Source organism: Aquarana catesbeiana, linkage group LG03 (genome assembly GCF_042186555.1).
Source record: "Aquarana catesbeiana isolate 2022-GZ linkage group LG03, ASM4218655v1, whole genome shotgun sequence".
NCBI lineage: Eukaryota > Metazoa > Chordata > Amphibia > Anura > Ranidae > Aquarana > Aquarana catesbeiana.
The window spans coordinates 420,142,940-420,169,838 of record NC_133326.1 but is presented as its reverse complement, the minus strand read 5'-3'; the positions used below and the strand labels follow the sequence as shown (position 1 = coordinate 420,169,838).

The 26,899-nt window shown below is 44.0% G+C and overlaps 1 long non-coding RNA gene across 2 annotated transcripts; it reads right to left on the bottom strand.

Moving 5' to 3' along the window:
• Positions 1-361: 361 nt before the first annotated feature.
• LOC141132406 (uncharacterized) lies at positions 362-24,114 on the bottom strand. 2 transcript variants are annotated; one of them, XR_012242899.1, is made up of 5 exons: positions 23,734-24,114; positions 17,659-17,884; positions 3,853-3,918; positions 3,618-3,683; positions 362-3,429 (listed from the first exon to the last, which is right to left on the bottom strand). It is a non-coding gene; the product is annotated as an uncharacterized lncRNA (long non-coding RNA). The 2 variants fall into 2 exon arrangements; XR_012242900.1 differs by lacking the exon at positions 3,618-3,683 and having other exon boundaries at positions 23,734-24,104.
• Positions 24,115-26,899: the final 2,785 nt, after the last annotated feature.

Here is a 26,899-nt window from a genome sequence, read left to right as displayed (position 1 = left end):
CTTTACCAATGCCCAGCAAAGGCATCTTTTGTAAAGATGCCCAGCAAAGGCATCTTTTGTAAAGATGCCCAGCAAGGGCATCTTTTGTAAAGATGCCAGCAAAGGCATCTTTACAAATGCCCAGCAAAGGCATCTTTGAAAATGCCCAGCAAAGGCATCTTTGAAAATGCCCAGCAAAGGCATCTTTTGTAAAGATGCTAGCAAAGGCATCTTTACCAATGCCCAGCAAAGGCATCTTTTGTAAAGATGCCAGCAAAGGCATCTTTACAAATGCCCAGCCAAGCCATCTTTAAAAATGGACAGCATTTTTAAAGATGCCTTTGCTGGGCATTTTTTAAGATGCCTTGGCTGGGAATTGGTAAAGATGCCTTGGCTGGGAATTGGTAAAGATGCCTTGGCTGGGAATTGGTAAAGATGCCTTGGCTGGGGGCATTGGTAATTAATGTGATTATTGCTGTTGTATGCATGCTGATAACTTGTCAAACCTTAGCCATAATGTTAGTTTGAGAGCAACACATACAGCACTTAGTTAATCTGTTAGTCTATTTCTGGCATCACATTTTATATAATTCAATGCTGAAAACAGCTGCTCACAAGCATAGGCTGACCCAAACAAAGAAAGCAAAGGAATTCCAAGTGTTTTCATTGACTTAAAATTATTTGGCAGAGAATTCCGCACTTTAAGGATTTCGTTTTCTGAACTAGCATCTGCGCTGTCCTCTGTCATCCCTTCAGAACCATCTTCTCAAGTGTTGCACGCAGGTCATAGAATTTATTTTTCCAGATAGATCTTTCTTGAAATTCCAGTAGCTCCATTTCAAGATTTTCTAAATCTAATCATTGTAAGCAGGAAAGATCAAGTTCTTCAATGTGCCAGCAATGTGGCTTTATCTGGAGAAGTAAGAAAACACAGGGTTGTCTCCATCTTACGGAACTGTAAAAATCTGTAAGGCTACTTTCACACTGAGGCGTGCGGGCGCTGGTGGTACAGCGGCGCTAAATATAGCACCTCTTTACCATCGTTTTAGCGGCGCTAGCGGGGCAGTTTTTACCCCCCACTAGCGTCCGAAAAAGGGGTAAAACCGCCCGCAAAGCGCCACTGCAGCAGCGCTTTGCAGGCGAGTTTGGAGTGCTCCCCCATTGTTTTCAATAGGGAGGGGCGCTTTAGGATCTGTAAATACACCGCTCCTACAGCTCTCCAAAGATGCTGCTTGCAGGACTTTAGACTGCCCTGCAAGCGCACCGCTCCAGTGTGAAAGCCCTCAGGGCTTTCACATTGGATTGCATTGAGCGGCTCTTTCAGGGTGCTTTGCAGGCGCCATTTTTAGCACTTTAGCGCCTGCAAAGCGCCTCAGTGTGAAAGGAGCCTTACTAAAATTCTCCATTGCAACTGCTATAGTGCTCAAAAATTCCTTGTAGATTTCATGATGGTTTGGATTGTCTGTAAATGTTGTAGAATTTATACAAATGCATTTTTAGATTTGGAAAATATTTCAGCTGCCCACTTTCCAGGTCTCTTTCAAAAACCTGCAGTTTTCTCTCAAATGTTCTGATATCAGAAAACATCCTTTCTGCTGTTTTCCCTAATGGGGCGTACACACGGTCGGACTTTGACCGGACTGGTCTGACGGACGCCGACGGACCAAATCCGGCGAATAATCCGATCGTGTGTGGGCTTCACCGGACCTTCACGGGACTTTTCCAGTCGCAAATCTGACGGACTTTAGATTTGGAACATGCTTCAAATCTTTAGGTCGTAACGCCACAGGACCCAGATATCCGCTCGTCTGGGTCCGGACGGACAAAAACCGACGCTAGGACAGCTACTGGCTATCAACTTCCTTATTTTAGTCCGGTGTACGTCATCACGTACGAATCCGTCGGACTTTGGTGTGATCGTGTGTAGGCAAGTCCGGTTTTTAGAAAGTCTGTTGAAAGTCCGTCAAAAGTCTGTCGGACTTTTGTAGCTGAAAAGTTCGACCTTGTGCACACGGCAAAAACCTTGCAGTTTTTTGTTCAGTACATTGAAGTGTATTGTAAAATCGGTAAAAAACATGAGGTTGGTCAGCCAGGTCATATCAGTAAATGGTGGATATTCCTGCCCCTTTTCATTCATAAACAGCCTAATTTCATCCAAGTAGGCTACAAATCTCTCCAAGACCCAGCCTCTGCTTAGCCACCGTACATTATTGTACATAAGTAAAGTATTATACTGTGCCTGTACCTCATCAAGAAAAGCTTGAAATTATCAAAAATTAAGAGCACGAGCCATGATGTAATTCACCATTTTTGTGACATCCTTGAGAATATCGTCTAATTTTTTGCTGCTTTTCTTGGCACAAAGAGCTTCTTGATGTATAATACAATAAAACTGAAGGACTGGATGCTTTGCTTCTTTAACAAAAAACTGTATGAAACCAGATGTTACCCCCACCATGGAAGGTGGTCCATCACTAGTAACTGAAACCACTTTTTCTGGCCTTATGTCTTGTGACAAAAAAGCCTCCATCACAACATTGTAGATATCTATCCCTTGTGTTCTTCCAGGCAAAGACACAAGTTTCATGAGCTCTTCTCTCATGGTGTCACCAACAGCATAACGCAAAATTACTGCTAGCCTGCATGATTATTTATATCTGTGCTTTCATCCAAGCACATGGAGTAACAGGCTGCCTTTTGTAAGTCAGTGGTGAGCTGCTGACTAACATCACTTGCCATACGCAGGACTCTATCTTTAACAGTATTTCTGCTAAGTGGCATTTCAGAGATTCATTGCTTAATTTTGTCCTTGTTTGGGAAATCATGAAAAACGGAATTACTCTCAGCCAACATGGCCGTTTTAACAAAAAACCCCATCAGCGAGGGGCTTACCGTGTTTTGCTATGCACAGTGAAATTTCAAAGCTGGCAGTTGCCAGATAATTTGTTTTAGAAAGATAATTGCAAAAACTATGATACTGGCAGTGATATTTCCTCAATTTCCCATCAAGATACTCTTTTCTTTCAGCTTTACCAAGTTCGGCAAAACTTTTGTGGTTGGTATCAAAATGACGTCTGACACTTGATGTGCGAGATACAACACTTTCACTACACAGAACACATAACGCTTTCCCATATCGTTAAATCACTCCAAATGACTGTGTCCAGGCCTCTTGGAATGATCTTCCACTATCTCTTTTAAATTTAGCTTTCTTTGATATACTCATTTTTGGGTGTTCAAATCTACAAAAAACACAAAATTTACAAAATAAAGACAGATGAAGCACCCAATACAAATCTATCCCTACCTACCTATACCAAAAATATTATTGCAATATTTCACAAAAAAAGGTACATAATAAACACAAAATTGTAGAAGAGCAACAATTTTGTCCAATGTCCCGTGAAACCGCTGACACCGCTCTGCTGGGTCCGCTGTAGATACAAAGGGCTGAAATGAAAAAAAAAATTCTCATTGTTGTCCATAGGCCAGGACACAGGTTCAAAGTACTGCAGAGTATGGGCAGAGTATTGCAAAGTATTGCAGAGTACTGCAGAGTATTGGCGAAGTACTGCAGAGTATGGACAGTTCACAAAAAAGGTACATAACACACACAGAATTGTAGAAGAGCAACTCACGATTTTGTGCAATGTCCTGTGAAACAGCTGACACCGCTCTGCTGGGTCCGCTGTAGATACAAAGGGCTGGAATGAAAAAAAAAATTTTGTCATTGTTGTCCATAGGCAAGAACACAGGTTCAAAGTACTGCAGAGTATGGACAGAGTACTGCAGAGTACGGGCAGAGTACTGCAGAGTATGGACATTTCACAAAAAAGGTACATAATAAAACAGAATTGTAGAAGAGCAACTCACGATTTTGTCCAATGTCCTGTGAAACCGCTGACACCGCTCTGCTGGGTCCGCTGTAGATACAAAGGGCTGGAATGAAAAAAAAAAATTTGTCATTGTTGTCCATAGGCCAGGACACAGGTTCAAAGTACTGCAGAGTATGGGCAGAGTACTGCAGAGTATGGGCAGAGTATGCCCACAGCGCTGCTCAGTAACCATACTCTGCAAACGATCTCTCCCTCCTCACACTGTAGGGCGCGCGGGAGCAAGAATCTGGGAGGACGTCCATGGACGCCCTCCCAGAATAAGCCGGCCGCGCTGTAGCCGTGTTTCGGCTATGGCGGGTCTGCAAGTGGATAATAACTCACATTTGACTCGATGAAATCTGGGCTGCGGTGTGGGGTCAGTCCCCGGGCGCTCCGGTGGTGTCCGATGAGGGGATTTCCCACGGCAGGTGCGTCGGCAGGGAATGTTAGATAAAGAGATGTCAGATAAAGAGAACGGTGGGGTGTGGCTTCAGCGCTCTCATTTGGAGCATGCGTCACTCCCACTCGGACACATCAGCACTAGTCCCAGAGAACTGTGGGAGATGTAGTTCGCAGGTGCGGTGTGGACAATTCCAATGATGATTTGTCAGTGTAATTTCTCAATTGTCACAGCGTGCCCACAGAGACGGCTCGGCGTGCTGGCAGCGGCACATGTGCCACGCGTTCGCCATCACTGTCATAGGCTCTTTACTGAGATCGGAGATGCGGTGTGTCAGAGCGACACACTGCACTACCTATCGCCGTTCTGCATGCCTTATCCTGCTGAACGTCATATGAATGACCACCCAGCCATCATTTTGCTATAGACCAGGCGGGACGTGGATAACCACTTCAGCCCCGGAAGGATTTACCCCTTAATGACCAGGCCATTTTTTGCGATACAGCACTGCGTCACTTTAACTGACTGTTGTACCCAAACAAAATGAATGTCCTTTTTTTCCCACAAATAGAGATTTCTTTTGGTGGTATATGATTACCTCTGCAGTTTTTATTGTTTGCGCTATAAACAAAAAAAGACCAACATTTTTACTTTCTGCTATAATACATATCCAAAAAAAATATAAAAAAAACTAAATTTATTCATCAGTTTAGGCCAATATGTATTCTTCTACTTATTTTTGGTAAAATAAAATTGCAATAAGCATATATTGATTGGTTTGCACAAAAGTTATAGCATCTAAAAAAGGGGATAGATTTATGGACTTTTTAAAATAAAGTTTTTACTGGTAATGGCGGCGATCTGCGATTTTTAACGAGAGTGCGACATTGCGGCAGACAAATCTGAACCCAAGTGACACTTTTTGGGGACCAGTGACATTATTACAGTGATCAGTGCTAAAAAAAAATGCGCTGATCAATGTATAAATGACACTGGCAGGGAAGGTGTTAACTGTGTTCCCTGGGTGTGTTCTAACTGTGTGGGGGATGGTCTTACTGGGACAACACAGAGATTGCTGTTCCTGATCACTAGGAACAGCATATCTCCATGTCCCCTGTCAGAACGGGGATCCGCCTTGTTTTGATCCTCGTTCTGCCTTTCTGTGGAGCGATCGCGGGTGGCAGGCGGACTCGATGTGGAGTGTTGACCATTTCTACGAATATCTTGATGCTTGTTAGCATATCTAAAGTTTAATCTTGTTGTATTCTCTTTCACTTTTCTGGTGTTTTTTTGTTTGAAAATTAATTCCTCCCTTCTTAAGGGCTGTACACACAGGCCAAATATCAGACGGTTCAATAGAAACCGCCCGACATTCAGCCCAGACCTTTTTGGGCATGACCCAAATAGGTCTGCCGATCGGCATCTGATCAGCGCTCTTAGCCAATGGCAGGAAGAGCTGATTGGTGTGTCCTGTGGGGGCTGTCCCCCCTTTCAGAATCAATGGGAGATGAGTACAGCGCTGCACCAATAATAATGGAGAATGGTTACACAGTAAGCAGCTGACACTCCTCTTAGACAAAGGAAAATAAAATATAATAGAAAGTGTATAAAGTGTAGCGCTAAATGTGTAAATATTATAAATGAGAAAAGTGAACTAGGCCCAAACCATTCCTGGGGGGCCCACGAGAGAAATAAAAATAATATGGTTCAAGGTTACATATAAATGACTAAACACAATCAAAAATAAGCTAAGTGCCACACACTGTCAATTAGATTGATACTATTGGACCGGTGAGAAAACAATGTGAAAAATGATATAAAAGTGAAGAAATAACAAAATGTCCATAAATGTTGAAAATTATGATCTAGATGAAATTCCACACCCGCCACCCAAAAGTCTCTGAGGGTAGGATAGTAAAAACAACGATGGAGAAATTCTGCCAAGTGGATAGATAAAACACCAGGTAAATAAGACGTCTAAATGAGTGTCGGGACCACCACCAAAGCATCGGAGGAGGCTTACCGGAACCAGGTGACTTGAGAAGACATACGTCTTACAAGTCCCAGAAAGCTTGTTTAGCCACCAAGGCTGGCAAGATGGATCCTCAGATGTCCTCAACTTCAAATGGGGGGGGGGGGAGAGAGATAGAGATCCCGTCACAGCTTCAGCCGTCCAGACTTATCAATAGGCCAACCGGATGAAATTACATGCCATGGGAGAAATAAAGCTCACATGGCATGATATCGTTTAAAAACATGAATTTATTGAAACAATAAAAGGAACACTCACATGTTAGGAGATCAGATTAAGCTCAAAACTGTATAACAATCGCGGTGATCGTAGGGAGTCCACCCAACATGTTTCGGCTAACGAGCCTTCATCTGGGGTGTGGAGCCCCCCTACCTCACCGCTATTTAAACTAAAAATGACCCCCACTGGGAGTGTCACAACACAGGAAGTGCCCCACTGATGTCACTTCCGGTTCAATAGATTGGTATGGCGTATGTATAAATTGTGGGATTCTGGTCAGTGGTATTAAGCCACTAGTGCCAGTTAATAGCATTCAAAAGTAAAAATAGTAAGACAAAAGAAACGTCTAAAATGTTCATATGGCCGGCCGACCCGGAAGTGCTCGGAATTAGACCAAGCCTCGGTGTCAGCATGGCCAGATAGGCAGACCAGAGCGCCGTCACGCTCCGCCCGCCGGGCGTGTCCAGGTAGCAGGGCCGTGCGCAATAGCGGATGTCACAGGGGGACGTCCGCGTGCGCACCAAGCCCCGCTCTCAGTAGGCGAATCCGTAGGTCGGAGCGTCATCACGCTCCACCCCTCGGACTCAACATCTGAAAAATAAACAGAGCCCGTCTTTGTCGAATGCTGCGCACGCGCATTCGACGCTCGGGACCCAACTACGTCACCACGCCGACAGCTCTCACACTTCCTGCAAGTAAGGAGGAGGGCCCCAATAGGCCAGAGAAGGCCGGAACTCCATCTCGGCGACCTCGTAACCCAGGCCAAGTGTCAGCAAAGGTGGAAATATTGGGAACCTGGAACACAACACAAATTGTGAACGTCTACGCGCTCAAAATAAAATTAAAAATATTGGTAGAATTAAAAGATTTGTGTTGATATTTATATGGGGGCAATAGCCACAACCATACAGTGTTAAAAAGTGACACTACCAATGGGGGGCATCCCGAACAATCTATATAATGCACCATGAACAAAGGGAACTACCAATAACAGTAATACCACTAAACCAGGGAACATCCACCAAGATACACAGATACATGAAGTATTGGTATAATGTCACGATATAAAATATGTTAGTGGTCAAAAAACAACCTGGCATTAATGTAAGAATTTAATTAAAAAACATATACACCAGAAAAAGATATGTAAAAATAATATAATAAATAAAATATAAGGATAAAATTAAGAGAGATCATGAATAGCTATGCCTGATTAATAAACGAATTGATGTCCCACTCCACGTTAATACCTTGTGGGAAGTGGCAACCCAATTTGTAAATCCAGTAAGTCTCACGACGAGAGACCCCCCTAAGGGTTGATCCACCCCGCCAGGGGGCCACATATTTGTCGATGATGAGAAACTGGGTACCTTCAGGGTTCCGATCGTGGATTCCTTATAATGACGAGGTACAGTGTGTTTGGTACTACCTGCCTTGATAAGGTTGATGTGCTCAGAAACTCTGGTCGTAAATGACCTGATAGTTCGTCCCACATACTGTTTGCCACATGGGCAGGTCAGGAGGTAAACTACCCCCGTGGTCGCACAAGTGCAAAACTGCTTGATCTTGTAGGAACGGCCAGTCACCGTGGAAGAAAAAGAGTGACTTGCTCTCCTACCATTGGTATTATATTGACAGACCAAGCATTTTTTACAAGGGTGAAAACCGGTCCAATTGTGAAAAAAGGAAGGTTTATTTGGGCGATTAACCACATTAGGTGCCAACCTATTACGAAGGGACGGAGCACCCCTAAAGACCACCTTAGGGGTTCCGGGTAACATAGGGCCCAAGATCTTATCTGTTTTTAGAACGTCCCAATGGTGTTCAAAAATCCTTCTGATGTGTTTATGTTGGATGGAGAAGGATGTCATGAAAGACCATTTAAAGTCCTCATTGACCTGTCTAGGTTTGTCTTCTAAGAGTGTTTGACGATCAACAAGACAGGCATTGTCTATCTCCATATCCAAATCTGAGGGTTTATAACCCTTCTCCAAAATCTATTTTTAAGAGACACTGCTTGGGTCTTAAAGGTGTTGAGATCACTGCAGTTTCTGCGTAATCGCAGGAACTGGCTTTTAGGGACTGATCTGATCCAAGGGGCATGGTGGCAGCTATCGGTAGGAATATATCCATTCCGATCGGTGGATTTAAAATAGGTACTGAATACAAATTGGCCTTCCCTTCTCTCAATAGCCAGGTCCAAAAAATGGACAGAAGATAAGCTTGCTTCAAAAGACAAGACAATATTCCTGTTGTTATCATTGAGGGTCGCAAAAAAATCAACCAAATCGTCCGAAGTCCCAGTCCATAGGAGGAGGACGTCATCTATGTAGCGAGCCCACAACAAAAGGTGCGGGCTCTGCATAGCATAGACGACATCCTCCTCCCATTTGGCCATAAATAAATTGGCCAGACTGGGAGCGAACTTCGCTCCCATTGCGACACCTTTATGTTGCCGTTAGAATCTACCATCGAACCAGAAGTAGTTGTGCTGGGTTGCAAACTCAATTAGTTCGATAATGTAGTCCACCTGGGGCGTGGCAAGGGAAGCGTCTCTATCAAGAAAGCATTTGACCGCATCAATGCCCCTGTCTTGTGGGATGCAGGTGTAAAGTGATGCAACGTCCGCAGTTGCCATGATGAGATCACCTGGGTAAGAAACATTAGAAAGTAATTTGATCACATCTTTGGTGTCCTTCAAATAGGACGGCATCTTAGTGACTGATGGCTGTAGGAAAAAATCAATATATTTTCCAATTTTTGAGGTGACCGAGTCGATGCCACTGATTATTGGCCGACCAGGGGGATGTAGGGGATCCTTATGAACCTTGGGCAGGTAATACATAACGGGTATGCGCGGAGCAAGTGGGACTAAAAATGATCTCTCTTTCTTGTTTAAAATATAAGAATTATACCCTTTAGATACCAGTCGTTGTAACTCTTTCTTATACTTATGTGTAGGGTTACCTGGTAGTTTGATATATGTCTCATGATCTCCCAAAATGCGATGCATTTCGTGGATATAGTCAGATTTGTTCAATAAGACAATGCCACCGCCCTTATCGGCGGGACGGATAACTAAGTTTTTGTTGTCACATAGAGTCTTTAGGCCTGTTGAAGGTAAGGGATTGGGGAATTTGCGTTTTAATGGAATGTTGGCTAGATCCCTCAACACTTATTCCTTGAACAGATTAATAGCCGGTGAGGGCTGTGTTGGAGGGCTAAAAAGGGAGGGGTTGGATAAACCTGAGTGGACAGTGCCAGACGTTGCCGCCCTGGCTACATTCCTAGAGGGATTAGAGATAATATACCTCTGGACATTAATTTTCCTGATGTACTTCTGAATGTCGATAAAAGTATCAAACTTATTCAGTTTACACGGGGGAGCAAATTTGAGTCCTTTATTAAGAATGATTTTCTCTTCCTGAGTGAGAACAGTATCACTCAGGTTGAAAACCCCTTGACAAGTTAAGTTCTTTTCCTTTTTTCGTCTCTGAACCCTCCTCTGGACCCTCTCTTGTTTCCGGACCTCTTTTGTTGTTTTGGGGGGCCTCGTGAAAACCCCGAGTGGTTCGTGGTCCAGAATAGGGTCGTTTGTAGGGAGATGGACCATAACCGGCATTAGGGAACGGGTAGACGTTCTTGTTATGTTGATCCCGCAAAGGGGAATATCTGTTGTATGTTGAGACAGGGGGGTGCCTATAGTAAGGTGGATTCTGATGTTGGAAATAATGGGGAGGATCGTAACTGCGACCTGGAGAGCCTCTATAATGGGAACGAGAGTGCGACATTGCGGCAGACAAATCTGAACCCAAGTGACACTTTTTGGGGACCAGTGACATTATTACAGTGATCAGTGCTAAAAAAAAAATGCGCTGATCAATGTATAAATGACACTGGCAGGGAAGGTGTTAACTGTGTTCCCTGGGTGTGTTCTAACTGTGTGGGGGATGGTCTTACTGGGACAACACAGAGATTGCTGTTCCTGATCACTAGGAACAGCATATCTCCATGTCCCCTGTCAGAACGGGGATCCGCCTTGTTTAGATCCTCGTTCTGCCTTTCTGTGGAGCGATCGCGGGTGGCAGGCGGACTCGATGTGGAGTGTTGACCATTTCTACGAATATCTTGATGCTTGTTAGCATATCTAAAGTTTAATCTTGTTGTATTCTCTTTCACTTTTCTGGTGTTTTTTTGTTTGAAAATTAATTCCTCCCTTCTTAAGGGCTGTACACACAGGCCAAATATGAGACGGTTCAATAGAAACCGCCCGACATTCAGCCCAGACCTTTTTGGGCATGACCCAAATAGGTCTGCCGATCGGCATCTGATCAGCGCTCTTAGCCAATGGCAGAAAGAGCTGATTGGTGTGTCCTGTGGGGGCTGTCCCCCCTTTTAGAACACAGTAGCTCAGCGGGGGAGATCGCTTTACTATTATCGGATTGTTATTACAGCGGCTCCTCTCGAGCTCTTCAGTTTTTTTTTTTCATTCAGCCCGCTTGGTTGAACAAAACAAAAAAATAATAGTGTGTACTAGGCTTTACATTGTTGGCTCGAATGCTTTTCTTAGGGTTCTTTTTGTATACCCTTGTTCAAGCAATCTTAAAGTAAGTTTGTCTGCCGCATTTTAAAAATTCTCATAATCACTACAGTCATGTTTAACTGCTTGCCGACCAGCCGCCGTCGTTATACAGCTGCAGGGTTGGCTCTCCGAATCGCTGTAGCTGTACGTCAGGAGGCGCAGTTGCGGGCGGGAGCGTGCCCGCGGGTTGAGCGACCTCAACGTCCACCGTCCACCGTCGACCCGCGATCGCCTAGTACAGAGGCAGAACTGGGATCTGACAGGAGACATGACAGAGATCTACTATTCCCATTCATCAGGAACAGTGATCTTTGTCATGTCCTTGGCAGCCCATCCCCCCTACAGTTACAACACACCCAGAGAACACAGTTAACCCCTTGATTGCCCCCTAGTGTTAATCCCTTCCCTGCCAGTGTCATTTTTACATTGATCAGTGCATTTTTATAGCACTGATCAATGTAATAATGTTACTGGTCCCCAAAAAGTGTCATTTGGGGTCAGATTTGTCCGCCGCAATGTCACAGTCCCTCAAATGTGCATGGTTATGCACAGAGATCACTTTTATCGGCGGCGGGAGAGGTGCACTCTGCTGCTTGCCGGAGCCGTCGGTATCGGCGGAGGCGATCGGGTCCTCTCCCTGGCTTGGTATGGAGATGAGTGAGTGGAAGATGGCACCCACCCATCTCCATACCATTGCAGGACGGAAGCGATGTCAAAACGTCACTCCTGCCCATAGCTCTTAAAGCAACATTTTTTTTATTTTTTTAAATGACATTTAATTTATCTATTTTTTTATTGCATTTTAGTGTAATTCTGAGGTCCTTTCTGACCCCAGATCTCATATTTAAGAGGTCTTGTCATGCGTTTTTTTCTATTACAAGGGATGTTTACATAAATAGTTATAAAAGGTCAAATAAATGAGAAAAAAATAAAAATAAAAATTTAAACGCGCCCCGTCCCTCCGAGCTTGCATGCAGAAGCGAACACATACATGAGCAGCGCCCACATATGAAAACTGTGTTCAAACCATACATGTGAGGTATTGCCGCGATCGGTAGAGCGAGAGAAATAATTCTAGCCCTAGACATCCTCTGTAATTCAAAACATGCAACCTGTAGAATTGTTTAAACATTGCTATGGAGATTTTATTCTTGTCGCTATTCCACGAGCAAGCACAAATTTGAAGCGTGACATGTTGGGTATCAGTTTACTCGGCGTAACATTATCTTTCACAATATAAAAAAAAAATTGGGCTAACTTTACTGTTGTCTTATTTTTTAATTTAGAACAGTGTATTTTTTCCAAAAAAAAGTGCACTTGTAAGACCGCTGCGCAAATACAGTGACGGAAAGTGTTGCAGCGACCGCCATTTTATTCTCTATGGTGTTAGAAAAAAAAAAGTATAATGTTTGGGGGTTCTAAGTAATTTTCTAGCAAAAAACCTGTTTTTAACTTGCAAACAACAAATCTCAGAAAGAGGCTCGGTTCTTAAATGGTTAACAACCAGCTATTCTTCACACAGAATTTGGATCGGTCGATCAATTTTGACCGCTTCTAATTCAAATCATTCGGAGAATTTGTAGTTCATTAAAACACGTTAATAAGCTAAACGAAGTTTAGTAATAAATAAAATCCGAAACAAAACACATTTTTCCATTCTGCATACGTCTATTCATAACTTTTCATAAATTTTCTTTTAGGGTGGGTTCACACTATTGTGAATTGGATGCGGGTTTGTTCGCATGTCAGGAGATTTTGACTGGCTCTCTATGGAGCCGGTTTACACATCTCCTGAGCAGTTCCAGTGCGAATTGCACAGGAGTCCTGTGCGTCGTCTTTTTTTTTCAGGTCTAAATTCAGCCAAAAATTCAGGCTGAAATTGGACCTGAAATGGTGAACAGGGACGCACCGGACCCCTGCTGTGAGCCGCTCCATGCTTTAGTGTGAACCCATCCTTAGAGAATGTTGTCCATGAGGACATTTCCCCCTAATTCTTGATAGTGTTTTTATCATTGTGCGTCAATTTTTTTTAAAGCTGCTTGTTCTATTTTGGAGAGATTTTCTTTAGTTTTGTGTATTTTTAGGGCCTCAATGTAGTGGTTTGGTTAAAGAAGAGAGCTATGGTAGCATTAATAGATGGGAATTTGTGTTTTTTTTTCTAAATTTCCTGCTCTGTCTGATCTGCTTGCGACCCCTCATTAAGAAGTGTCTCAATATCAAGCTAGTCGATCAGGCTCGCTTTCTTCCAGTAATAGAGTTGGAAATCGCAGGGCCTTAAAGCCAGCTGCAGGTATATTTTGACGAATCTGTAATATCATTAACCTGCCGAACATGGAGACATTTAAGTTGCAATTTTCTAGCAAACAGATTTAAATCTTTGAGAACATCAAATTTATCAGTTTTCTGATTGGGACAGAAGGAAAGTCCCAAAGAGAGCTTTAATTTCCTCTGCCAATAGTTCAGAAGAGGAAAGGTTAATAACATTTATTCCCCTTTGCTTGTGTCCTCGACCATATATTGTTTGATCCCCTTTGTTGGTTGTTGGTAAACTATTAGTATTGACTTTCTCAAAAAAAAAAAAAAAACAGCTTTTTGTGTTATGGGTAAAGTACTATGCTAATGTGGATTTTCAGTTTCTGGAGTTAGCTTGAGTAAATGAATACTGTCCCTTGTGCACACCCTGCTTTTGTGCTTAAAATATACACACCAACTTTACCACCTGTGGATGTGTCTGAATTCTGTGAATCAATGGTGTTTTTTTGTTAGCCTGTTGGACCCAATATTCGCCATGTGCTTATCTATATTATCCTTTTTCTGAAATCATCGTCAGCCTGAGAAGAATTTAAAGTAGAAGGTGAATTAGGTACATAATTAGATCCCTTGTCTATACTCCGTAAATCCTGTAAATCCTGTTGTCCTTTCTGTTTCATTTTTCTAATATTGTGCAATCTATATGCTCTTCCTTCAGTGGATGCAGTTTTATCCTGCCAGAATTGTTTCTTATTTTTCTGTAAAATTTGCTGTGTTCCTTTAATTTTTTTCTCTCATTCATTGTATGATGGTTGAGTCTTTAGAGGAGTTTGTTGTGAATAGCGATGGCACCAATATCCTTATCTAGGACTGATAGCTGTTTTTATACTCATCTCCCAGTAATACCATTATGTTTCTAGAGCATTTTTTAAAAATTATTTTCCCACTCTTGTTTTAGATCGCAACTGTCAGGGATGGGCTCAGCCCTTCCTTCTCTGAGCTGTCCGCTCAGCTGTCGGCTAATTGCCACCTCCTATTTCTCCACAGTGACTCAGCTGTTGATGATATCCTGCTTGTCAGTCCTGCCTACTTAAGCCGTCCAGCCCAGAGGATCTCTGCCTTCACCTTAATCAACATCACTGAGACGCTCGCCTGCATTCCTGTTAAAAGACTTGCTTAGCTGACATCCCTTCTGGCTCCAGATCCTGCTTGCTGTTTTACTATGCTCATCTCTGGCTCCCTGACATTTGGCTTGTCTGACTAACCCTTCCATTTCCCAAACTCTGGCTATGTTTTGACTATGTTTTGTTCTATTTACTTTTATTATTAAACAAGTGTGATTTAACTGTACTTCTGTCTCGGTCTGATTTCATGGTTTCTGACAGCAACTTAAGATCCATTCACACCTGAGCATACTGGCATCATGGGCAGAGTCACGGCAAAACACGGGACACGTGTGATGTCATTATTTAATGGCATCCCAAACACGGTGCAATTTTGCTGTGATTGTCGAGCAAAAAAGTGCACTAAAATCACTGCAAAAATTGTAACACCAAACAGGTCTGGCTCTGTGCCAAAATTTGATATATGAGCTTCTTTGCCACGTTTTTGGAGCAGAGCGAGGCCCATTCAAATAAATGGTGCAGCTCCAAAAAAAAAAAAAAAAAAAATCACAAAAATACAAAAAAGCTAAAAAAAAAAAAAATGCAGTGCAGCAGGTGTCGCTGCATTACGCTTAGGTTCGAATGGAGCCTTATGACTGGTACATCGGATGAATGATCATCCGTTTTTTTTTTTTTTGCATGCTAGTCTCATATAGAAAAGGGGGTTTGGGACTTTATATGAAGCATGCGACTGAAATGAACAGCATGAAAAGAGAGTGACTGGTGGATATATAATGGTAGATACCCCAATCACATAGTGTTATGGCATGTAATTAGTAACATAACATGAACCAGTAGCATGATTATAAGGTTTATTAGACGTAACAATCATATAGTAATAAATATAACATAGGTAACATGAATAATACATGACATTAACAGCATGATAACAAGAAAGAGGGAAACCACCAGATACCAAATTCTATGCTCACATATTGTAACAGGTTCACAAATAACTTGGTAGAGGCCAATAAAAACAACATAATAATAAACATGTTGCGGAATATCGCTCTTGGATAAAATTGATGTTTTAGGCATCTATATAGCTCAACGCGTTTCATGGATATCTCCAATCTTCAGGAGCAGATGCAATAATCTATAAATGCAACATAAAATAAATTGATGAAACTGGCCAATTACAAGAAGGGAAATTGAGAAAAGAGGGGCTTAGGAGGCAAGTATAACAGGGGTCGATATGCATAAAAGCAATGATATAGAAAATATAACCCATAGACAACTTACAATTGAGCTGTGATTGTATGTGACAGTGCAATGGGCCAGCTGAGGCAGTATATCCAAAGGACAAGGGTGGAAAAGCAATATGGAATGGAGATACCTGAGGAGCGGCAACCCATAAGCCTAAAGTGTGAAAATGTTAGAATAAAGAAATTTGATTGCTAAGTTTGAAGGGTAGGTGATGTGAAATAAGAAGATCTACCCTTCAAACTTATCAATCAAATTTCTTTACCATCAACCATATAAGTTTCTTTATTAACCATGTAAGTTGTCTATGGGTTATATTTTATATATCATTGCTTTTATGCATATTGACCCCTGTTATACTTGCCTCCTAAGCCCCTCTTTTTTCAATTTCCCTTCTTGTAATTAGCCAGTTTCACCAATTTATTTTATGTTACATTTATAGATTATTGCATCTGCTCCTGAAGATTGGAGATATCCATGAAACGCGTTGAGCTATATAGATGCCTAAAATACCAATGTTATCCAAGAACGATATTCTGCAACATGTTTGTTATCCTGTTTTTATTGGCCTCTACCAAGTTATTGTGAAACTGTTACAATACGTGAGCATAGAATTTGCTATCTGGTGGTTTCCCTCTTTCTTGTTATCATGCTGTTAATGTCATGTACTATTCATGTTACCTAAGGTATATTTATTACTATATGATTGTTACGTCTAATAAAACCTTATTGTTGAGTCTAATAAACCTTATAATCATTCTACTGGTTCATGTTATGTTACTAATTACATGCCATAACAATATGTGATTGGGGTATCTACCATTATATATCCACCAGTCACTCGCTGTTCATGTTGTTCATTTCGGTCGCATGCGTCATACAAAGTCCCAAACCCCCTTTTCCATGCCAACCTAATAGGGATGGAGGCATTCTACGGCGGATGCCCTGGCCTCATATAAAGTCCCACACCCCCCCCCCTTTTTTTATATACTAGTCTCATATAGAATATGAAGAGTTTGCTAAAGTGACCCATTCTCGTACGACAGAATAAAAATTAGGAAGTGATGTAATGTGTTGTAGTGTATTTTTATTGTATTTTTGAACAACTGTACTGATCAAACGAAAATCATACGATCTGGTATCGTGCGAGAAAAATTTTCGTGCTTGTCCCATCAGATAATATCCCATCAGACTGTCGTGAACGCCTCTCGAAAGCTGTGTACGAACGATTGGATTATTGTACGATCGCTTTGTAATCGGTATTTTTCGTCTGATTTTCTGATCGTGTGTACTGGCCAATTAGGCTTCATGTACACTCTGTCTAAATTTACCGGGGTCACGAGAAAAAACAAAACAGTGGCAATACTTTATTTTGCCTTTTCCTGCTGCCCGGCGGTTAAAACTTTCCTATCCTGAACGTGATTCTTCCATGTTCAGGAGAGGCAGGTTGAGGGAAGTTAAACCTCATCTAACCACAGCAGTTACTAAACTCTGCTAAAAGCCTACGTGTACATTGACACATAAGCTTTTTTGGAGTTGAGTTTAGGAGCTTTGGCAAAAAACGCCAAAAGCTTCTAAACTCAAGTTTAGGAGCTGCTAGTGTACATGAAGTCTAATGTCATCCAGAGTGGGTAATGTATCCTTACACTAATCTGTCAAATGAATCTATGTGCCAAACAAATACAGATTTTTTTTTCTCCAGCACCTTTCTCATATTAGAAAACAAAGAAAAAAGTTGTGATTCAATTTGCTCCTTTTGTCTAAAATCTGACCCTGACTGATAGCTTGACATCAGGTCCTCCCATTCCTTTCCTTGAACATCCCCCATTTTCATCCCAATACAACCACCCTAATGTGGTAGTAAACCACTGCAATTAAAATAAAAACCTCCCCTGCAAAATAATAGCATAATGTGCTAGTATGTATTGCATACTAGCACATTATGAAATTCTTACCTTAAAACAAAGCCCTCCAGTGGCACGCTGTCACCCCTGAGAGGGCTTCGATCTTCCCCTGGTCTTCCTTCCGGGTTCACGGACTCCGGTGAGTGTGTGAGTGGCCGAAGCTGCGATGTCACTCCTGCACATGCGCGTGGGAACCCTCTTTTACGGCACGGTGCTCTGAAGGTCCGGCACAGTATGCACCTGTGATGTCACCGGCTGCATCCAGGGTGAATATCTCCTAAATGGTACAAGTTTAGGAGATATTAATTTTACCTTATTATGGGTTTACCTGCAGGTAAAAATCACGAAACCTTTACTAGCACTTTAAACAGAAAATATACCTATAGTAAAATGAAGGGGAAAAGGGGTAACAAGCCCTGGGACTTTTAATGGTGTTCAAAGTAAAGATAAAGACGAGATAAACATCAATAAAAGTAAATATTTTAGTATACAAAAAATAAAAAACATGAGGACAATTGACCATCCATAAAAAGTTTATAAGTTCCACTTTGCGGCATAACAACCCAAACCACTCAACATGTTTCGCTTATAAAGCTGCTTCAGGAGTTAGGCCCCATTCACACCTGAGCTTGGCGTTTTCAGGCAGAAAATCGCGCAATTTTACCGCTATTTTGCGGCGTATTCTGCGGCATTTTTACCTTGATTTGCAGCGTTTTTTACCGCGATTTGCCGCGATTTTGTGCAGGGCAAAAGGTCACCAATGTAAACATCAGAAAAACGCCCAAATCTGCCTGATTTGCACGACAAAAAAAGGGTCCAGAACTTGTTTGAGCTTCAGGCGTAGGGCTTCAGGCGTTTTGGAGTGGAGATGTGAACCATCTCCATAGAGAATAATTGATTTTTTTCCCCTCCAGCGTTTTGTAGCCTCAGGCTTCAAGCTACAAAACGCTCAGGTGTGAATTGAGCCTTACTGGTGAGTAGTAAATTATGCTAGGGATAACAAAGAATCAAGGATGAGTTCTCATGTTCATTGTTTGATTCAAATAGACAAACAAAAATTCAATAGGGATAGATACATTTGGCAAAATTGTCAATATGCACAAAATACATTGTAAATATATATAATAGACATCAAAGTACAACCAGCTACCAGTTGCTACCTATGTCAGCCTCTTTCCCCTCTGCAGGCAAACCTTCTCTGTACAGTTTCCCTTTCTACCAGTAGACCTTTTGTTTGTCAAACACTGTGATAGTGTTTGTTCTGTCTGCAGTGCTGCTTCAAAGGCGGTACAACAAGTCCCAGCCAGCAGTCCTGTGGCAAACAAGGACGGCTGCTGAGGCTCAACAGAGGTGGAGTCCACTGGGTCAGAGCAGGGAAAGACCTCCTCCTGCTGTTCTGCGATCAGGGCCTGCACCTTGGCCGCCTTTGCAGCACTGCAAGTGACCACCAATACTTGCAATGCATTATCATCCTCATCATCATCACATTTAACATTTACCAGTGCAGCATCATTGGAACATATGTCAGTTACCTTCACAAGCAAGGGGGTCTCCTCTACTGTCTCTGAAAAAGGAGGACCTTGCACTTCAACTCCACCCTCCCCCTCCCTCTGTCCATCCACAGGTTGCCCAGATATTACCCCCACATCTGTAAACAGTACATTGGTAGGTCCAGAGAGTTCCATGGGAGCATCCTGGGTGCTCTTAGCAGGGGCATAGTAAGAAACAAGGGTAACTAAATCAGCACCCAACACAGCAGTGAGGATCTCCTCCGAGATGCCCACCTCTCCCATCCCACTTCCGGCACCCCAATCGATGAAAACATTGGCATGGGGTACACAGGAACAGGTTCCCCCAACTCTGGTGAAGGTTAGAAACTTCTCTGGAATTATGTCTGTTTCTTCTATCACCTCTGGTCTTACCAAAGTGACTTCAGCTTCGGTGTCATGAAAGCCCGTTACAGTCCGGTGGCCTACGATGACTGGCTGCAAATTGGCACTGGTTCCTGGAGCTTTTCCACTGACGAACAGCACAGCAGAAGGGTTGCTGGCCAGATGGCCAGGTGATGACATCTTCTGCTCAGGGCACTGTGTCCTGAGATGTCCGGCTTTCCCATAGTTTTAGCATCTGCGGTTGTCAGTCAGGAATGCCTTGGCACCAGGAACTGCGGGTTCTGGCCGCTGAGGAACTTGGTTAGTAGGCAGAGGAGGGGTTGCCATGTGATTTCCCTCCTTTCCAGCCATTCAGAGGAGCCTTGTGATGGTCAGATACCCTAGAGTGGATATAGGTATTTGCCAGTTCTGCTGCTGCTTTAGCAGAGGTTGGCTTGTGGTTGAAGGGGGTGTGGTTAGAGTCTGAGATGAATGAGGGATGGAGAGAAAAAGGGGGAAAGGGAGGGAGAGGGATGGAGGGACAGCAGCCCCAGATCCTACACCACAATAGAAATTTGTGTAGTTCAGACTTTAACAATCAGAAGATAAAGATACTCCAAACACCTGGTGTTAGCGCTTCAATCATCCCGGCACCATGGTGTCAAGATGATTGAAGCGCATTATTTCTATTATTACATTGTAATATAAAATTTAATCATTCAACTCACCATAATGAAGAATCAGTGGGACCCCTAAGCGTGTCACCTGCCACATCGCCTGCCACCAGCAGAGTCCGTCCTTGCATCAGGTGTCCCCAGCAGAGTCCGTCCTTGCATCAGGTGTCCCCAGCAGGGTCCGTCCTTGCATCAGGTGTTCCCAGCAGGGTCCGTCCTTGCATCAGGTGTCCCCAGCAGGGTCCGTCCTTGCATCAGGTGCCCCCGGCAGAGTCCGTCCTTGCATCAGGTGCCCCCGGCAGAGTCCGTCCTTGCATCAGGTGCCCCCGGCAGAGTCCGTCCTTGCATCAGGTGCCCCCAGCAGAGTCCGCCCTTGCATCAGGTGCCCCCAGCAGAGTCAGTCCTTACACCAGTTCCCCCAGCCTCAGTCCTTACATCAGTGTCCCAGGCAGAGCCATAGTTACCCCCCTCCCCCTGTACATAGTTACCCCTCTTCCCTTAGTTACCCCCCTGTAAATAGTTACCCCCCCTGTGCATAGTTACCCCCCCTGTGCATAGTTACCCCCCCTGTGCATAGTAACACCCCCTGTATATAGTTAACCCCCCTTGTACATAGTTAACCCCCCCTGTACATAGTTATTACATATTTAACCCCCCCTGTACATAGTTACCCCCACTGTACATAGTAACTACCCTCCCCCTGTACATTAGTTACATCGCTCCTGGTCTGGGCTTTACACTGAGAGGGACAAGAGCAGAGCAATCTCCACAAGCGTCGCCGTGTGTTCAGTGGAGAGGAGAGGGGTCGATCCGTGTAGCTAACCCCAGCCTCAGAATTGTGAAGAGAGAAGCCGATTCATTGGCTGCACGGATCGAGCCCCCTCCCCTCTCCACTGAACACAAGGGGAACGATCTAGTGCCGGCGGCCATTTTGTTGGAGCCAGCTGCTGCAGAGCCAAATATTCCCGATTTCCCTGGACAAAAAAGGTAAAATCCCAAAACGTCCTCCAATCGGGACGAGTGTCCCAAAATCGGGATTGTCGCAGGAAAAATTGGGACTGTTGGCAACTATGCCTTTCTGGTCCAGTTTCCCCCCGGCGCTCTGGTCTGCCCATATATCAAACTCCTGTAGGGCATGTATCAAGCCTTCACGATTTTTGCCACCAACGTCAATTCCTCTTCCTGCACACTCAGCAGTCAGTTCATTTTTGCTCATCTTTTTATATGCTGATAACCCAGACATGTCGCAAGCAGAAAATATAGAACAGAAAGCAGAGATAGGAAGAAGGTGTAGGAAATAGCTGTTGCTGTATGTCTCTCTTTTAAAAAAAACAAAAAATATGCACCAGCTTGTCTCTAAGGACTGTTTCCACAAAGGTTACAATCCTTCAGTGCAGAGCTAATTCTTAACAATGCAGTTAATGCGAAACTATCCCGCTACACTGCCAGCCAATATGCGATGAACGTAGGTGTCAGATCCCTGCCCTCTACGCTAACTCGCGACAAAGGACCAGCCAACCTCACACCTCGCCATCACTTCTGTAACAATGCCAATCTCAGCTGCACCTAGCACAAAGATTTTCCAGCTTGTGGGGCCACAATCTAGGTGCCAGCAGCCTGACAGCAATTGTCACTGGACTAATTATGCAATTAACCCTTTAACTGCCACCATCCCCGTTTAGACCAAGCCGGGGGAGACTCATGATTTTAGCAATACTATTATAATAATTTTAGAATAAGTGTCAGGAAAGGTTCCACCCTCTGATGATACTATCTGACATCTGGCGCGCAGTACTAATGTCCACCAGCAGTTGTCTCCTGGCAGTTTGGAACTGTCAGGGGAGCTTTCCCCTGCTGGTGTTATGTGATCTTTGGGTCGCAGTACTGGTGTCCACCAGCGGGTGGTTCCTGGCAGTATGGAGCCAATATCATCTCCTGCAGTCAGGCATCACCTGAGCCTGATTACAGCAAATGGTATAAATACCCATCAAGCTCACACACACCTTGCCTTGGTGTCATCCTTGTGCCCTGACCTGAAAGCTCTGATCCTGATCCCTGTACCCTGACCCTGACCCTGTAATTGTACCTGTTCCTGTCTATCCTGTATCCCTGCCCTGCAGCCTGATCCCTTCCACCTTCTCCCTGTCTGTCTTACTCCTTGCCACCCATCTGCTGATCTCCCGTTTATGACCCCAGCCTGGCTAAAGATTACGATTCTGGTATTCCCTTTTGCTGTATATACTTGTCTGATTATTATTATTATTATTTGTGGGTCTTGTTTGGTATTGGTTTGTCATGCACTGTGTGATATTGGAGGTGGTTGTATTTATATATTGTTCACTTATCTTAATAAAATGCTTACTTTTTCACCTACATACATTTGGGTTACTCTGTTGCAGTCCACACAGCTCTGGTCACACCTCATACATGACAGTACACTAAGGCCATCCCTGACCAGAAGTGGCTGCACAGGGGAACCATTTTGGTTCAGTTTGTTTTGCTTAAACATGAATGCCGATGAGGTTGTTTACTTTGCTCTGCTGGCGTCAGAGAGTAGTGAATATTGCTGCCAGGCATTGAAAGAATGGACTAGTGACCAACTGCTAGGAATCATTTGTTTGGCTCACTCCCTGGTTGATCAGGGTTGTACACTGTTTAGGGAGGTGCAGCCTCTAATCCAAGTTTGTACAGAGCTGGCCCTGCCCTGTATTCCAAAGGGCCATGATGATTTCTCTCCCCCTTTTAGTATTAATCAGGTTGTATCTTTGGTGTGGCTTCTAGAAGATGATCCCATATACTTTTGTGAGCACAGCTTGTTCCCAACAGGTGATAACAGAGAATGTGTTGTGTCTGTTCAGTCCTTTGTTAGACAGGGAGAATTAAAACTGGAGTTTGTGCAACCAATACTCTCAGCATGGTCTGATATGATGCAATCAGCCCCAGCCAACCCACAACAAACCATAAACCCACAACAAACCACCTCTGCCATCAGACACCTGCCTACCCAAATGTCTTTTTCCCCATCACCCATGGCAACCTCAGTCGCAGCCCAGTACATGCTGCTTCCAACCAAATACCAATATCCAGTTTCGGCTCCCAGCACCTATCCTGCCTTTAACCCACCTGCCCCTTCTAAGGTGCATACAATCCCACAAGAACTTCCCCCAGCTACTGTTTCCTCTTCACTGCCATATTTCAACCCTCCTCTCCAGTCTGCTTCATCCCTTACCTACAGTCCTGCAGTTACCTACAGGACTTCAGTAGCTACACCAAAAAAGAGACGGAAGTTCTTGCCCACCCATTTTATCCTGCCAGTAACCCAACCTGCCTCCATACCAGCCAACCTGTCCCAGCTTGAAGTCCCGGGGCTTGTGTCCCAGCCTGAAGTCCTGGTGCTTGTGTCCCAGCCTGACGTCCCGGTGCCTGTGTCCCAGCCTGACGTCCCGGTGCCTGTGTCCCAGCCTGACGTCCCGGTGCCTGTGTCCCAGCCTGAAGTCCAGGTTGTCAGGCTAGGAGCATATAACAGGTAACAGTTCAGGTGTTCTGATTAAGCAAAGAGTTCAAAGAACAAGAGCACATACCATGAGCAGGTCTGAGCAGAGCAGGTCAGCTGGGACTTGTAGTTCACCACTGTAAATGAAGGTAGATGGTGCTGGACCTTGTAGTTCACCGCTGCAGATGAGGATAGGTGTTAACTGGTGCTTGTAGTTCACCGCTGCAGATGAGGATAGATGTTGTCTGGTGCTTGTAGTTCACCGCTGCAGATGAAGGTACTACAATAGAATCAGGCAAAGCGTAGTCTAGGCAAGCTGGGTCATACACAGGAAGATCAGAGTCCAAACGGTATCGAATCAGAAGCAAACAAACAGGGTCAAACGAGCCGGGTCATACACGAAATACACAGAGCAGATATCAGCTGGATCAAACACAAGGTAAACTTTAACACTGACTGAATGCTGATACAGGTGTTTTAAAGGTGAGCTGGCCAATCACTGTTGTTTCCCAGGCAAAGGCTGTGTCAGGTGAGTTGTGCTGGGTCCTAAAGGGATCCTAGTACTGACACTACCCCCCCCTTTCTCGAGGGGTTGCTCCTGCACCCCCAGGCTTACTTGGATGAGGAAGATAGAACTTCTTCTTAGGTCGGTCAGCATGAAGATCACGAGCTGGGACCCAAGATCGATCCTCTGGGCCGAAACCTTTCCAATAAATGAGATATTGTAAGGAATTGCGCACTCGTCTGGAATCAAGAATAAATGCCACTTCATATTCCTGACTGTCCAATACATCCACAGGTTCTGGTTCATTTACTTGGAGGCTGGAATGAACAGGTTTCAACAATGAAACATGAAAGACATTTGGAATGCGCATGGATGGGGGAGTTTTAATCTATAGGATACAGGATTATCAATCTCCAAAATTTCATAGGGCCCGATGAATTTTGGGCCAAGTTTTTTAGATGGAACAAATTCCTAGATGATAGCCGCACTTTGTCACCAACTTTATATCCTGGTGCCTTGAGTGTCTCTTGTCAGCCATTTTCTTAAAAGCCCGCACAGAGCGAAAAATAGCACGATTAACATCGGACCAGATTTTGGAGAAATTTTCAATTGTGGTGTTGGCATCTGGGACATCAGAGTGTGGAAGATCAAAGGAGCATGCACACAAGGATGCAACCCGTAAACACAGAAGAAAAGAGAGGTCCCTGTAGATGTGCTGGCACAATTGTTAAAGGCAAACTCTGCCCATGGCAGGACGTTGACCCACTCCACCTCATCACTGGCCATCAGACCGTATTTAATGAGAAACACTCTTTGTAATAGGAGACGGGCCTGGACCTCAGATGGTGGGAAGCTATCAAGAGGTAGGATTTGTGACTTTTCCCAGTTGATCTTAAGCCCAGAGAATGATCCAAATTGTTCTATCCTCCTTAATGCATTTTGGAGAGAGAGACCTGAGTCAGCCAAGTGCAACAAGGTGTCATCAGCATACATACTGATTTTTTCAGTCAAGCCACCTACACAGAGACCGTGGATCTCCAGGTTCTCCCATATAGAAATAGCAAGGGGTTCCGCTGGCAATGCATATAGCAATGGGGACAACGGACAGCCCTGCCTCATACCCCTCGCTAGGCGAAGCGCCAGGGAGGGCCATCCGTTGGCCACCACCTTGGCCTGTAAGTCCTGACACAACAACTGAATCTATTTAATAATCTTAGGCCCAAAGCTGTAGCATTCCAAGCATCTCCACAAATATCTCCACTCCACCGAATCAAATGCTTTAGCCGTATCTAAAGTCACTACGACCCGTGAACCAACCCCCTCATGTGGGGGCTTGCAGGTTAATGTACAGTCTTCTTAGATTAAATGATGTGTTACGCCCTGGCATGAAACCTGCCTGATCTGCATGCATCAGGGTTAAGATAACAAGAACCTTAGCTAAGATCTTGATATCGACCTGTAGCAGGGAAACAGGACGGTAAGAAGCGTGTTGTCCCGGGTCCTTTCCTGGCTTGGGTATGAAAGCTATAATCGCCTCTCTCATAGAAAGAGGTTATTCAAAGGATTTAAATGCATAGTTATTAAGAGCTAGCAGTTTAGGGGTAAGCAGCTCACCATACTGTAAATAAAATTCGACAGGTAGGCCATCTGAGCCCGGAGACTTGGATCTGGCGAAGCTAGCCAGTGCCTCTGTAATTGTGTCAGTCATGAGAGGGGCCTCTAACATTATTATTTGGTCATCTGTAAGTTGCGGTAAGGTGATTCCTTCTAGAAAGAGATTCATCAAATCTCCATCTTTTGTGGTTGTAAACGTGTATAATTCTGCAAAGAAGTCTCTAAATATGGCCGTTACCCTGGGAGGGTCAGTAATCTGTTCTCCCCCATCGCCATGAAGTGATATTACAACTGGCAGTTGGTCTTCACTATGTACTAAATATGCTAGCAATTTTCCCGCACGCTCGCCGTGCTCAAATAGTTTTTGCTGGGAGAAAAAGAGTTTCCGCCTAGCCTTCTCATACTGGTTCACCACTCTGGTTTGCAGCTTGAGCAAGTCAGCTAGGGCTGGTGTTGGGTCACGTGCATAGGACAGTTCAGCGGAGGATAACTCCACTATCGCCTTATCAGTTGCAGCAGCAGAGTCAGCCTTCAGTCTGAATTAATGTAGGTGATGAGAGTAGAGCGAACATGTACCTTGGATTCCCACACCACAGACGGGGAAGCAGACTGACCATTTTCCATAAAATATAGTTTCCAGATATTCACAAGCTCGTCATCCTTTGGCAACAGTGATAACCAGAATGGGTTTAGGCGCCAGGAGCGGGGTGGTTTATCAGTCGTGACGGTCATGGTAATTCAATAAGAGCTATGGTCAGAGAGAAGCCTGGGGCAAAGGGTGGCCTGCCCCAGATGAGGAGCAAGTATACGGGATACCATGATGAAATCTATGCGGGATAAAGTGTTGTGTGGATGAGAAACATGAATAGGCTAGGGCGAGCGGGTACCTATGTCGCCACGTGTCAATTAAATTAAAAGTAGACGTCAGTTTAGAGAGTCTGGTTTCATGTGCAGCCCCTGAAGGTGGTACCCCCAGTCTGGTTCTTTCCAGGCTGGGATCCATGGTATTATTAGTCTCCCATCCAAATGGCCTGTACCGAAGGATAACGAGCCATGAATGCAAACCCTTCTGTAAGAACAGCAGTACAAAATGGGGGAATGTAGCAAGCTAATAAAAGAAACAGCTCCCCATACA